Source organism: Maylandia zebra, linkage group LG14, assembly GCF_041146795.1.
Source record: "Maylandia zebra isolate NMK-2024a linkage group LG14, Mzebra_GT3a, whole genome shotgun sequence".
NCBI lineage: Eukaryota > Metazoa > Chordata > Actinopteri > Cichliformes > Cichlidae > Maylandia > Maylandia zebra.
In genome coordinates, this window is record NC_135180.1 from 7,255,587 (window position 1) to 7,271,898 (window position 16,312).

The window sequence follows — 16,312 nt, forward strand, 5'->3', positions numbered from 1 at the left end:
CTCTGTGTGTGAATAGGTGAGACGCATCAGTTTTTTGGTCTTTATTGAAATGCATGATGTGGCACCAGAGTGTGTTCAGAGTCTCTCCAAGGCATTTTACAACACACCGGGGCAGACATACAAAATGTCCCTCACCACGTGTGTCACCTTTCTCTGAAATGATGGAAACAATGAAGTCATTGGGTTCCTGAAACAGAACGTTTACAGCCTGCACATCTGCCGGGGAGGGTTACAGGAGATTGAATGTGAGCTGCTAAAAAGGGATCAAAGGATGAAAACCCAAACCCTGACATTTTATGAAATGATCTTTTTTTTTGTGGAACAACCATTAAAAGACCCCGAGGTGCTAATTTTGAAGTGCTTCACCTAAAAGCAGCATTTACGTAACGGTCCTCAAATCCATTTTTGTGAAAAGGAGAGCCCGGCTGCCGGTAGGAAAAAAAAAGGTGCTTTATGCATCTATAGACCCATGACTCACTTGTTTACTGATGCTTTGTGCAGACAGTACATCAGAAACAATCAAAGCACTTTGGCCATTCATGAAAATCTAAATGTAATTGGCAGGATCACATGACTGACACATATACAGGCTTAAAAAAGGAAGTAAATGATACAGGATGCAGAAGAGACGTTCAGAGGCACAACTAAGAAGTTTACACAGATATTAACACCAATTGAGGCTTCATCAGTGAAATTTCACATCCCACGTTCATTAATTATTATTAGCTTACATTTCTGTATTGCATTTCAGCCAGTTGGTTTATCGTATTTCAAGAAGTCAGCAAAACAAAACTCCCTCATTCTAAGATGTTATTTCACATGGATATCTTTAATTAACAGAATTTCATGTATGTTCAAATCACATTAATCACCATGACATTAGTGGCTTCCACACAAACATGCACCTTAAATTGCCCTTGATGGCAAACATAAAACCGACAGAGAAATATAAAATGTTTTTGCTGAACCAAACTTAACAGCCTTCCCTTCATTATGCATAACTTTAAGTATAAATTTTACCCTGTCACATTTAGGAACTGTTAAATTAGACCAAAACTGTTTTTTTTTTTTTTTATCTTCATAGACTGTATAAAAAGATGGCTGTACCAACTATGACATCCCCCTTTCGTTAGTGAGGTTGATCGTTTCCCTCCGCTGCCACGTAGAGGTTATGGAAGTAAACGTGACATGTGAGGATGTCGTCGGGTGACTTGTCAGTTTGGCTCTGATGGTGACAACAATTTACAAAATGAGCATCGTGTTTTTTTCAGTAAGACCTGAAACAACTGGTTGTACCCATATACTCTCCAAGATAATTTTTATTGAAGACATAGAAAAGGGAACACGAGGCTTTTTCTTGGTAGTCTCTTAACTGGACTTGTTGTTGTAACCATTGGAGATGCCCCTAGTGGTGATAAAAAAGAATGCACGTTACAGGAACTCCAACACTTTTCAGCATCATAATCAGAGTTCATGCAGCAACAAAAAAGGAACATTTTAGACTTAACTTAAATAGACAAATAAACAGAATAAAATCTTTTTACTCTTTTCTGTGTATTTTACCTGGAGCAGCAATCTTTATTTTGCTGCAGTTGCTCCAGGTAAAAGGAGCTAACATGCTAAATTTGGTAGTATTCTTTGAATTCGCTTGCTTGAGAGAGGCTGTGACTAGCTGAGTGGGTTTATGGTGACACACCTGAGCATTTGATTTTAGCTTTAATAATCCCCCAAACAGTTCCTATTATTTGCAATTATTTGATAATATGTTACGTTGCTGTAACATGTTATTTATTTATGATTTATTATTGTGCCTGTTTCCGGTTGTTATTGTTTCGTCGTACTGCAAGCTTAGAAATATGGTATCTAACCAGATTCTTACCCTGGATGGCATTACCTTGGCCTCCAGTAACGCTGTGAGGAACCTTGGAGTCATTTTTGACCAGGACATGTCCTTCAACACACATATTAAACAAATATGTAAGACTGCGTTCTTCCATTTGCGCAACATCTCTAAAATTAGAAATATCCTGTCTCAGAGTGACGCTGAAAAACTAGTTCATGCATTTATTACTTCCAGGCTGGACTACTGCAATTCATTATTATCAGGATGTCCAAAAAACTCCCTGAAAAGCCTTCAACTGATCCAAAATGCTGCAGCAAGAGTGCTGACAGGGACTAGAAAGAGAGAGCATATTTCTCCTGTTTTGGCTTCCCTTCATTGGCTTCCTGTTAAATCCAGAATTGAATTCAAAATCCTGCTCCTCACATACAGGGTCTTAAATAATCAGGCCCCATCTTATCTTAATGACCTTGTAGTACCATATCACCCTATTAGAGCACTTCGCTCTCGCTCTGCAGGCTTACTTGTTGTTCCTAGAGTATTTAAAAGTAGAATGGGAGGAAGAGCCTTCAGTTTTCAGGCCCCTCTTCTGTGGAACCAGCTTCCAGTTTGGATTCAGGAGACAGACACTATCTCTACTTTTAAGATTAGGCTTAAAACTTTCCTTTTTGCTAAAGCATATAGTTAGGGCCGGGCCAGGTGGCCCTGAAGCCTCCCTTAGTTATGCTGCAATAGACGTAGGCTGCCGGGGGATTCCCATGATGCATTGAGTTTTTCCTTTCCAGTCACCTTTCTCACTCACTATGTGTTAACAGACCTCTCTGCATTGAATCATATCTGTTATTAACCTCTGTCTCTCTTCCACAGCATGTCTTTTATCCTGTCTTCCTTCTCTCACCCCAACCGGTCGCAGCAGATGGCCCCGCCCCTTCCTGAGCCTGGTTCTGCCGGAGGTTTCTTCCTGTTAAAAGGGAGTTTTTCCTTCCCACTGTCGCCAAAGTGCTTGCTCATAGGGGGTCATATGATTGTTGGGTTTTTCTCTGTATCTATGAAGCGCCTTGAGGCGACTTTTGTTGTGATTTGGCGCTATATAAATAAAATTGAATTGAATTGAATTGAGATGACTTACTGTGAATTTAACTTCTCGTGGTTTCTATAAGACAATCCTCTCATTCCTTCTCCACCCCCTCACTTGTGTCTATTCTTGGCCACTTTTAATCAGTCTTGTCACAACACATCACACAGCAGCACCGCTTTACCACAGTAATAGTACATTGGTGCATGATCTTTTCTCTTTTGTATTAAGCATATCTCTTTCTTCTCCTGCTTTTCATGCCCAAGGCAACTGCTGAGACACAGACAGAGATGATGATGAAATTTATTTTAAAAAACCCAAAAAACAGATTAGGAGTAGTTGTCTGAGGGTATTATGGACTGGATACACTGGATTACTCTGGTGCATCTTGAAGCATTATTCTCAAATTATTGCTGCAAAGTTAAACTTTTAGGTTCACTGAGCTTTCACTGAGGACAAAGAAAAAAAAAACCCTCAGACTATCCACTCGTTACTTCTGAAATACAGTGCAGAGTCATGCTGCCTTTTCACGGGGCTTTGATGCTGCTGCTTTTGAATGAGGCTTCTGCCTCATCCCTTCATCTTAAAGCCACAGAGCAGATGTTGTGTTGTGGATATGCAGGGGAATATTTATTGTTTATATCCTCTTGAAAGACAAAAATAAACCTGCCCATCCCTCCTCTTTTGCCCTGCTGGTATATCTGTGAGACAATCTTTGTGCTGTGACACATCCAAAAACAGTGGGGATACTTATAAAGGAGCATTGGGCTAAATGTGAGGCTTCTCAAATAAATTGTAATGCATTACTATGGAAAATTTATAGAGAAGCAAAAGAGGGAGGAAGAGCAGAGAGGCTGAGCTTTGACTCCTGACTGTATCTGTAGGGATAAAGTTAAAGCTCTTGTCTGAGCTCTCCGGCTTCATGGTCTGCTTGCAGGGAGTGCACCCTCTGCTCCAGGGTCGCAGCAAATACCGGTTGGACAGGCAGGTATCACATGTAGGCACACATGCAAATAAAGATGGGCATTCATCCAGAAGCACATGAAAAACCATATTAGGCTAACACAGGCTGGCACTGACAGAATCCTGTTTTAGAGAGCTAAAGCGTAAAAATAACACGCATGCAAACGTTACATTATCAGCAGGGGGAGATTAAACATTTAAAGCCAAGAAGTTGGTAGTGAGCAAAAGATGTATTGTCAAGGTCTGGGCTGGCAGACCATGTGGAGTGGAAAGTAGTGGACCCAACTTCTACATGTGTGAAATGTGCACATTTCAGACATTTGAGAGGCGAAGTGTGAAATGGACACAGTGGACCGACCTTTTTATTATACCCTGTGCCATGATTTCGGTTTGCTGCTCATTATAAACCTAGCTAACCACTTGCGTAATATGAACTAGCATGACATTGACATAGTTTGAGGAGATGGAGCTAGCTTTCAGGTCTGAAAAGTAAAACCCATTATTAAGGGTTTTTAATCTGGATTCTTCACAGTAGTCAGCAGGGGGCGACTATTCTGGTTCCTAAAAGAAGTCGAGCAGTTTAGAAGCCTATTAGAAAATAACTCTTCAGTTCCTCCGTGTGCGACCTCAGTAAACACTTTGCCAAAGAGTTTATGAACTCATTCACTAGTTTCAAGCCTGAAGCCTGAAAATACACCTCAAGTGTATTTTGTGAATGATGACTGGGTCCAGAAAGTCGGATAAACCCTGATGTGGCGGCGTAAGCTTGTGATGTTCGGTTTCAAAGCTCACAGCTCAAGGCTTCATAACCTGTTGGTGACGTAATGCTTGCTATCTTTATTTTTTCCTAAAAAGGATACAGCTTTGCAGATGATTTGCAGGAGGATAACTTGTGAGGATTTTAAGGTATTTGCTTTTCCAAAGTCAAGAAATGTATTAAGTTAGTTATTGTCAGATTTGATTGATGATTCCATCTGTGAAATTTTAACCATTAAATTTAAAGTTATTGCTTACAACACATTAACTGGAAGAGAGTCTCCAGAATAACTGCCCACATAGATTTTAGTCTTTAATCCTGTGTTTCACTGAGTCTGGGGACATTCTGAAAGAAAAAAAGAAACTCTTCTTATCAATTAATCAGATCCAAATATAGAACCATTTTATTTGTCCTCATATTTGAATTAATTATTCTGAATTTTTCATCCCACTTGTTATTGACAGCTACAATTGGTATCAATATGCCATTTATGCCAACTGACCAGACGGCCCCTGATGATGTCGTGCTCAAGTGCAGCAGGATAACTCTCAGGTGAATGATGAAAGCTGTGCTTACCATGGTTACAACTTAAAGCTGGGTTATTATGGGAAAAACAACACAGGAAGCACCACTTCTAAACCGACTAACGTAAATCCCACACAGAAACACATGAAGATACACGACTCTTTGTGTTAGACTCATGACCAGTGGTCAAGTTACTTGAAAAAAAGTAATCAGTAACTAATTACTGATTACTTCCCCAAAAAAGTAATCCCATTACTTTACTGATTACTTATTTACAAAAGTAATTAATTACTTAGTTACTTTTTAAAAACACGATTTACAACCTGAATAGGTGATAAAGCGATAGATCTTTCAGCCCAATTCTACTTTTTCTACATAATCCATCATACAAAATGTAATCAAATGGAAAGGTCCCTTTTTAAAACATGTTTTATTAGTTTTAATCTTTTAACTTTATGCATCAAGCAAACATTTAATTATATGCAACATTCTCTGACTGGAAGAAATTTGTTTAATATTTCAACCTATTTTCTGCACATTCCAGCACATAATTTTTTTTTGTGTGTGTTTACACTCAGTCTTTCAAATAGATGCAAGTAAAACACAGCAGAAAATAAATAAAATCAAAGACTAGCGGTCCTTTTGCTCTATTTTCACCTGTAAAGCAGGAGTTGGGTAGGCGGAGATTTACCCTGGTGCAGGTGTGCCGCGGCGGTCAGTGGAAGAATCCGCGAGTTTCTCTGTGAGTTTCCCATTACGTCATAGTGCACTCGGTGCTTGCTCGGAAGTTTAGGGTTTTTTTTCGCTGTAAAAAGAAGTTTTCTTCCCACACACAACGGACACTAATGTTTTTGTCACTTTTTATGGAATCAAACTCAAAGTAAGGTCAGTACTTCCACACTTTAAACGCTCATACTGTCTCCCGCACTCGATATATATTATCCATTGTTGATCTGCACACAGCTGTTGTCACGAACGTCGCACTTGCTTACGTCACTGTCATGAGACATTCTCGCAAAAAAATCACGGTTTTAGTAACACAGTAACTCAGCGTTCCTACGGGAAAGTAACGGTAATCTAATTACCGTTTTTGCAATAGTAATCCCTTACTTTACTCGTTACTTGAAAAAAGTAATCGGATTACAGTAACGCGCCCATCTCTGCTCATGACAATCATAAATACAGTAATGCTGCTATAAAGTAAAGTATATTTGTAATCCTTGGGGATTCAATGCCATGGGCACAAGTAAAGAAACTACAATGTAAGAGGAGTTATTTTGACTTGTAGACCTGTTTAAAATAAACACACTAGCATGGCAGCAACACTGGCTGCTTCAACCGTGTAAAAACTGGCCAAGGTCGTAGATGTTAAATATGGTCAAAACAAATACTCAAACACAGGACACAGACTTTAAAAAAAACAAACAAAAAAAGCAAATGGAGAACTTTAATTTAAAAAAAAGACAGAAAAGGAAAAGAAAAAAAACATCATGAAAACATCATGACAAAAGGTGGCAGCAAAAACACAAGGTGAAAATAAACAAATAAGGGAAAACATAAAATCTTTTTCCAAGAGTGCACAAGGCAATGAAGCTGCAATAAGTACACTAAAGTGACTGAACACAAGGGAAACAAATGAGGGCAGGAAGAAGAAAAAAATCAAAAGAAGCAACGCAAAGAGAGTAGCATAAGACCGGAAGACACCACAACACACGGAGGGACACGCGAGGGGCGCACATGAGGTGATGCAAAAAACTCACAAAACCGTAAAACTAACAGTCAGTGGGCATGACAGTAGAAGAAAAGGCTGCAGTCATAAGCTGAATTGTGCTTCTACTTCAGCTGAACACTGGGGTTTCAGCTCTCTTCGGGGCTTGTTGCACTTCTTAACCCACAGCGTTTACAACCTCCCCTTTTCATCCCTTTTTAAAAATATGTCTCAGATGCTGTGTCGTTTGCTTCCTCTTATTGATTCTCTCAATCCCAAAGCTCCCACAGCACAGATCTACTGAATATTTTATTATGACCGTTTTTTTTTCACAGGTCTCTTCTGTCTGCTCTACAGATGACTTTGCATAACACAGTCATAGATGGGATAAACTGTATTGGCTTGTCAAAAGAGCTTGCAAAGAAAAGCGTCTGGACTTCTTTAAGTTACTTGAAGACGTTTCACCTCTCATCCGAGAAGCTTCTTCAGTTCTAAGGTCAAATGGTGGAGAGTCCCAGATATAAACCTAGTGGGAGTATCCCCCCACAGAAGGACAAAAGGACCCCCTGATGATCCTCTAATTGCCTGAGCCAAGGTGTGAAACTGGGTGTGGGTCCCAATCAGCCAGAGTTTCGGGTGTGTTCATTGTGAAACCTGTCCCCACCTTATCATGCAAATTCCTGAGGTCAGATGGCCCAGGATGTGAGTGGGCGTTAAGGCGTCTGGGGAGGGAACTCAAAACTGGATTATAGATGGCAGAGAGTTGGTGTCGTAAACCACCGCCTCTGTTCAAAGATGGTCGCTCACAGTGGACATAGATGGCTTCTTTCACTCCTCTTTCAAACCATCTGTCCTCTCTGTCCAAAATGTGAACATTGGCATCCTCGAAAGAGTGTCCTTTATCCTTAAGATGCAGATGGACTGCTGAGTCTTGTCCTGTGGAGGTGGCTCTTCTGTGTTGTGCCATGCGCTTGTGAAGTGGCTGTTTGGTCTCTCCAGTGTAGAGGTCTGGGCATTCCTCGCTACCCTGTACAGCATACACCACATTGTTAAGTCTGTGTTTTGGAGTTTTGTCTTTCGGGTGAACCAGTTTTTGTCTGAGCGTGTTGCTGGGTCTGAAATGCACCGGGATGTCATGCTTGGAGAAAACCCTCCTGAGTTTCTCTGATACACCGGCTACATAGGGGATGACAATGTTGTTGCGTCTGTCCTTCTTATCCTCCCTCGCTGGTGTCCAATCTTCTTTTCTGTGCGTCTTTGCTGACTTTAAGAACGCCCATTTAGGATAGCCGCACGTTTTGAGTGCTTCCTTTACATGTGTGTGTTCCTTCTTTTTTCCTTCAGGCTTAGAGGGAACATGTTCTGCCCGTAGGGTGTAGGGTCCTAATTACTCCAAGTTTGTGTTCCAGAGGGTGATGGGAGTCAAAGAGGAGGTACTGGTCCGTGTGTCTGGGCTTCCGGTAAACTTCGATGTTGAGGTTGCCATTCTCTAGCTAGTGGGGTATACTCCCACTAGTTTTATATCTGGGACTCTCCGCCATTTGACCTTAGAACTGAAGAAGCTTCTCGGATGAGAGGTGAAACGTCTTCAAGTAACTTAAAGAAGTCCAGACGCTTTTCTTTGCAAGCTCCTTTGATTACGATGACCTGGATGACTGAGAACCTTCACAGATGTATTGGCTTGTATCAGCTGTTTTTTCTTTTTGCTCTGCTCGGATCTTGTGTGTTTTGCACCTACAGTGCTAATAAATAATTAGACCACCTGCCATAACATTTGTTTTAATCTGTCAAAAAACTTGATTAAAACTAAATGACTGAATTCACTGAACTGAAAGCAGAAGTCAGAAATCAATCAAGCATCAAACCACTAAACGATTTTTTCTGTTGAGATATGAATGTAAATACAAAACAATACTGTGGTTCGGTGTTTTTTTCTACTTTTACAATATTACTGTAATTATATTTCTCCATTAAAAATATCTTTTTGATTAAAGAGCTTGTGCATACTTGCATACTTCTACAGAAACCTAAAAAATGATTTTGAACATGTATGGCACAAACCTTACACTGAGTGGTAGTCTAATAAATTTTTTTAAGTGCTGCCTGTAGCCTTTACCTGTGCACTGCAGGACCATTAAAATACTTGGGCTGTGTAAAGGGCAGCCTTGAAGTGTTCCCACTGATTGATGTGTTGTTGTTTTACCAAGGAACCTATACACTAAGGAAGGTCTGGAGAGAATAAACAAAGATTTGATAAACTGATTTAATAACACTGTCAATATTCGAGCAAGGAACTCTGGTCTTTATAGTATTATAAGCTCCCCACCTACAAATTCTATTCTATTCCACCTGTGACTGCTGGTCTGCTGTCACCCTTTGGGGTGAAGCTTCCTGCATCTCACCTGGGCTTTGTCTACGTGCAATCAGCAGGAGGGCTTCTTAACCCAGAGCACCAGAGCAACCTGCCAGTTTGTTATTGGCCTTCCGGCAAGGGTGTTGCTTCCGCAAATTGGACTCACCTGAGTGAACTTTCATTCTTCTGCTCTGGAAATATCTGGCTGCCTTCCCTGCCTGGTTACCTGCCCCTGCAACCTGGATTCTCTGGCTGCTGAACTGCGTCTGGATACTTCCACGAACAAACTCACTAGCAAACTCTCCTCTATTATCTTTTTCTTACTTTAAAACAGTAACTATTTCACCATCCTCTTGCAGACCCTCCCTCATTCCTCAGTTTATTTGTCACGGCTCTCCCCTCCATGACCCGGTTCCCAGGACCCCCTCTCCAGTACTAGACGCCATCTCGTCCCCACAGCCATTCCTACCCCAGATCCCCTCTCCCCTGTGATTTTCATGGTTAAATAAAGACTGTTGTAAATGGTTTTCCAGTGTGTGGGGTGTCTGCATTTGAGTCCACCCCTTGGGCAAAATGCTGGGTTTATGACAGCTCCAGTTTAGCTATATGACCATCATTGTCTTTATTTTTCTGGAGACAGATGAGACACTCATTAGTGCTACATTACAAACTAAAGAAATATTTTCATTGCACTCATCAAAACTGTTTTAATGAAAAAATGCTTTTAAAAAGACAAATCCAACAAATACAGACCAAAGGCCCAGTTTGAATTGGACCAGGTGAAGTTGATCAGCTGTAACTGTCTGCGTTGATTGAGGCAGCCACAATGCTAATTTTAATTGTTGAGAAAATTCTAGTGAGCGAGTTACAAACTTCACACGTCCTACATTTGTTATGAAGCAGCAATTTCATCGCTGAAATTTAAATTACGGGAAAATACAGGATTTTTGAAACTGCAATACCACAAGTGACCACTTTGGAAAGTTGATAGCAAGACTGAGTGTTAGCACCATATCCAGCTGTCTCAACACATCACACCACATGTTTTTGCTGTTTGTTGCAGTCTTTCCTCCAGACCTGGCTAAGACCAGCAGACTGTCATAACATATTACATTCACATACAGTGTAACATTTCCTGTTTAGCACTCAGTGTCTGAAAAGCTGCTCTCTGCTGTCATATAGGCATAACGGCTGCATGGGGATGACACTTAAACCACTCAGTAACTATCCACATTAATAATTAGAAGGTGTTGAGACACCACAGTATGACTCAGTTGACTTAAAGAATTAAATCTGCCCTTTTCATGCATGCATGTTTTATTACACACGTGTTGCATCTTATAAAGTCATGTTTAACAGGCTTGAGAACAGCAAGGAGATGCAAACGTTTTTTTAAGTCAAGTCCTGTTTGGTTATTAAACAAATTTCTTCTATCTTAACTCTCACAGGTATTACAAGACAGCCAAGCGCACGAAAAATTTAAATATAGACATAGCAATTTAAAAATGCATGAAGAAAATACTAACAGGCAAAAGCATGATTCCTGATATGTAGGCATAATATTAATTGTGTGTATTTTATCATTATTTCTTAAAGAATTTCAACTTTAAAATGTGCATACTTTTGTTGATCCACTGAATCAAGGCTGTGGCATGACCCATCTGCCCAATTCTTGATAGGTGAGGTAATGTACAGTGTAACTCATTAATATAATTACTATTATATAATTGCTTGTAACGCACTTATGTTAAATATACTATATAGACAAAAGAACTCAACCTACTACATGTCACACCTACAGGAACTGCTTCACCATGGTAACCCATGCCATAAAGCTTCCGGTGCACCGTTTCTATGCTGATGTCTGTGAAGGTCCTCAGTCATCCAGGTTGTTGTAGTCTTAGGAACTTGGAAAGAAAAGTGTCTGGACTTCTTTAAGTTTCTTGCAGACGTTTCACCTCTCACCCAAAAAGCTTCTTCAGTTCTAAGAGGAAATGGTGGTATCCTCCTATTGATCCTCTACCTAATCACACAAGCCAAGGTGTGGGTTGCAATTAGCCAAGGTTTTGGGTGAACCCATTGTGAAACCAGCCCCACACAGGAAGACGCAGACACTAAATACAAGAGGTGAACAGGACCAAGAGGAAACAGCTGGGAGACACAGTTGACACTGATTACACAGATAAGATGTGGGAGCACGCAAAACTGAATACACTGACATATGACAAAGACCTTCAAAGTAAAACAGGAAACTCACACACATGCAGAGACACAGACTCAGAGACACGGGCTTTACACAGAGACCTGACTGAACTGGAACAGAGGGGGTACAGAACCGAAACCTAACAACTAGCAAAGCTTAACAGAATGAATAACCAGGATGAACAAGAACGTAAGACAATATTAATAAACACAAAACACAGAGTCATCAGATTCAGGACCATGACAGATGGCTTCTTTCACTTCGCTTTCAATCCATCTGTCTTCTCTGTCCAAAATGTGAACATTGGCATCCTTGAAAGAATGACCTTTGTGACCTTGAAAAACTGGGACTCTCCACCATTTGCTCTTACAACATCTTCAAGAAACTTAAAGAAGTCCAGACGCTTTTCTTTCCAAGCTCCTTAGATTTTCTGTGCTGATGTTTTTGCCAGAGGACTGAAAATCTGCAATCATTGAGTCAGCAGCATGTTGGCGACTTTTATGAATGCCGGGCTTCAGCACTCAGGGACTGAAACCTGACTGCACCTGATTTGTAGCTGTGACATGGATAGTTACTGTTAGAGAAGGAGAAGGAAAAGCTTTTGTTGAGAACTGACTTTATGAGAAAGAGTTTTGTTTAAATCTGCAGACTGAGTGAGCTTTGCTAGCCATGAGATTGTGTGCAACATTTTTTTCTTGAAAAAGATTTCATGCTTTAATTTAGGACCACACTAAGCTGATATATTTGTGTTGGGCTCAGAGACTTGCAGTCAGCAATAACCTAACCACAGGATAACAGTTCAGGGAACACACTGGTCAGTTTCAAATTCCCATAAAGCCCCATGTCACTCGGACCGCAGAGTGATTTTAATTCTAATGAAACATCAGTTCACACATTATTCAAAGCTGATCATATGATTAGCCCAGTTTCTCACTCAGTGGTCTTGTTCATGCTTTTGTTTTGGTTTATCCAGTCCCGATCCTTCTCTGTAATGGTGAGCGATGACGAATTTCTCCTTTAATTGCTGGTTAAACTCGCCCTTAGCCGAGCGGTTGCTAAGTGCCCAGAGAGAGACAGGAAACAGCATTAAGACTGCGGCTGTCTGCTGCATCCATCTGTGACAATCAGCAGGTTAGGGAGGGAGGGAGGGAGGGAGGGAGGCAGAGAGAGAGGGTGTCTGGAAGGAGAGCCAGAATGACTCATAGGTCAGATCTGTGTTAGTGAATGAGAAAGCATACGTGTGCACCTGTGTGTGCATGTGGAAGTACATCTCTCTGCATTTGCACATTATGCAAAGTTGTGCTTTTGTGTTAATTTATTTGAAGCATTCAAGTCTCTCTAACATCCTCTGGCTAAATCATTCACTAGCTACGCTTTTCAAAACAGATTAAAAAATACATCAAAGTAACTCTAAAATTGAACATTTGCTCATGTAGCTATTGAAAAGAAGACCTTATAAACTAAATGCTTCCCTCAGTTGTTGACTGCCCTAATTACCCTGAATTACCGCAAGATTATACTTTTATTTGATAAAAAATAAAAATAAAAATAAAAAGTATAGTTTAAGACTCGTGCAAAAATCATGTGTAAACAACATGTGAAGGTTTTTGTCCTCCTTTTTTGGCCAGAAAACAGAATCCAGCATTCAAACACACTTTACTCAATGACAGGTAGTCAAAAGAGCTTGCAAAGAAAAGCGTCTGGACTTCTTTAAGTTACTTGAAGACGTTTCACCTCTCATCCGAGAAGCTTCTTCAGTTCTAAGGTCAAATGGTGGAGAGTCCCAGATATAAACCTAGTGGGAGTATCCCCCCACAGAGGGACAAAAGGACCCCCTGATGATCCTCTAATCGCCTGAGCCAAGGTGTGAAACTGGGTGTGGGTCCCAATCAGCCAGAGTTTCGGGTGAGTTCATTCATTTACTCAGTTGTATATAGTATTTGTATTTGTATTCTATTTTTATCTTATTGTATATTTATTTTATTTTATTCTACTGTATATAGTATTTTATTTTATTCTATTCTGTACAGTTGTGTACTGTATTTATTCTTATTGTATTCTAATTTTTGCCTCATAACTTTTGCACTGTCCACTTCCTGCTGTGACAAAACAAATTTCCCACGTGTGGGACTAATAAAGGTTATCTTATCTTATCTTATCTTATTGTGAAACCTGGCCCCACCTTATCATGCAAATTCCTGAGGTCAGATGGCCCAGGATGTGAGTGGGCGTTAAGGCGTCTGGGGAGGGAACTCAAAACTGGATTATAGATGGCAGAGAGTTGGTGTCGTAAACCACCGCCTCTGTTCAAAGATGGTCGCTCACAGTGGACATAGATGGCTTCTTTCACTCCTCTTTCAAACCATCTGTCCTCTCTGTCCAAAATGTGAACATTGGCATCCTCGAAAGAGTGTCCTTTATCCTTAAGATGCAGATGGACAGCTGAGTCTTGTCCTGTGGAGGTGGCTCTTCTGTGTTGTGCCATGCGCTTGTGAAGTGGCTGGTTGGTCTCTCCAGTGTAGAGGTCTGGGCATTCCTCGCTGCACTGTACAGCATACACCACATTGTTAAGTCTGTGTTTTGGAGTTTTGTCTTTCGGGTGAACCAGTTTTTATCTGAGCGTGTTGCTGGGTCTGAAATGCACCGGGATGTCATGCTTGGGGAAAACCCTCCTGAGTTTTTCTGATACACCGGCTACATAGGGGATGACAATGTTGTTGCGTCTGTCCTTCTTATGCCAATGTTCACATTTTGGACAGAGAGGACAGATGGTTTGAAAGAGGAGTGAAAGAAGCCATCTATGTCCACTGTGAGCGACCATCTTTGAACAGAGGCGGTGGTTTACGACACCAACTCTCTGCCATCTATAATCCAGTTTTGAGATCCCTCCCCAGACGCCTTAACGCCCACTCACATCCTGGGCCATCTGACCTCAGGAATTTGCATGATAAGGTGGGGCCAGGTGTCACAATGAACTCACCCAAAACTCTGGCTGATTGGGACCCACACCCAGTTTCACACCTTGGCTCGGGCGATTAGAGGATCATTAGGGGGTCCTTTTGTCCCTCTGTGGGGGGAAACTCCCACTAGGTTTATATCTGGGACTCTCCACCATTTGACCTTAGAACTGAAGAAGCTTCTCGGATGAGAGGTGAAACGTCTTCAAGCAACTTAAAGAAGTCCAGACGCTTTTCTTTGCAAGCTCCTTTGACTACGATGACCTGGATGACTGAGAAACTTCACAGACATTCAATGACAGGTAAGTGATGTGGATGTGGGAAATTTGGTTTGGTTTGTTGGGCTATACTATAGAGGAGTATTTTAAAACAGCCCAGACAAACTGAAGAGATCCAGTTCCTTGATTTGGATTAGTTGAGATGAAGCTGCATTTGCTACAACACATGACAATCACATAACTTGACTTACTTGTATCTACATGGATGACTTACAAATCATCCACCCTACAGTTGTTACGTGGGGCCTCAAGTGGCCATTAGAGCAACTGCAGTTTTTAGCAGATGTGTTGGTTTTATTTTCAGCCCCGGCTTGTTTCCAACTCATAACTCTCCTGTCAGATCCGATCAAGCTCTGTTTACCTTCTAGGTTTCATAAAAAAATAATTTTATCCGTTATCTTTGTGATGTCGAAATGCTGTCACTTGCTGTATGTCTCTGTTCTGGGACTTGCACAAACAGCATAAAAGGAAGTAACATTCCATGTTCAGTCAATCACACATTTTCTTTAACGTGAGTGCTTCCTAACTACATTCTTACACATTCAGACTCTTGACATGCAGACTGGAGGAGCCAGGGATCAAACCACTAACCTTCCGATCAGTAGGTGACCTACTCTACCTCCTGAGCTACAACCACCCACTGGCTGAGCATGAGTAAACCTTCACTAGGTTGCGGATAAAGTGCACACTCACAAACCTGTCTAAGCTGCATTTGAAACATTGGCTACCATTGCAGTATAGCACGGCAACATAGCATTTGGGCCTTCTAACTCAAATAGGAAAATAGGAACATAAATAGTGCCATCATTGCCAGACCTGACACACATCTGATTGACATGCTCCCTGCCATGACACCAGTCAGTCAGAAGTGCCAGCTTGATGCCGGATCCAGGGAAGACCTGTTTTCTATGAGCCTGGGCCACATACACCAAACCACAATCAAGCCAGATATGGCATGCCATCACATAGTCAGTGCCATCTATGCCAGGCCTGGCCCATATCTCGATGACATACGTCTGCCAGAAGTCAGACAGCAGTGCCGGCTTAATACCAGATCCGGGCCAGACTTCCTTGCTATGTGGGATGCAGAGTACAGGCAGAATGTACAAACAGCATGCTTTAATCTAATCCAATTTATCTTGTTAGATAGGTCAATAGTGGAGGAAGATGTTTTTGTCTGTATGTGTATTGGGGGGAAGGTAATCGTCTCTGCTTGCCTTTCTGTAAACGTCACTGCATGCCACTGGGATATATGCAAGGGAAGCTGAGGAACCAGGGCAGCCATTAAAGTCAATGATGTGCTGGGATGTGACCTGAGCTTGACTCCGTGGCCTGCTCAGACTGAGGTTATGTTTGATCTTTGCTGCTTAAACCTAAATAAACAGCAGTTGAAATTGAAATAGTTTAAAGATTTCAGCCCTACATGGCATTCGGTCATTTTCATGGGAGACGTTTTGGTTACTTAGCACTGGTATTGTTGGTTGTTAATGGTATATACAATTGTTAGCTGGCAGAAAGATGTTCAGAAATAGAACCCAGCAGATCAAGTGTACCTGGTGTTTTAAAATGTATTGTGAATGGTTAATTATCAAACTTCAGTATGTTGTGGGAGTGAAAAAATGTTTTGTTTTGTTTTTTTTTAATCTAGCAAAA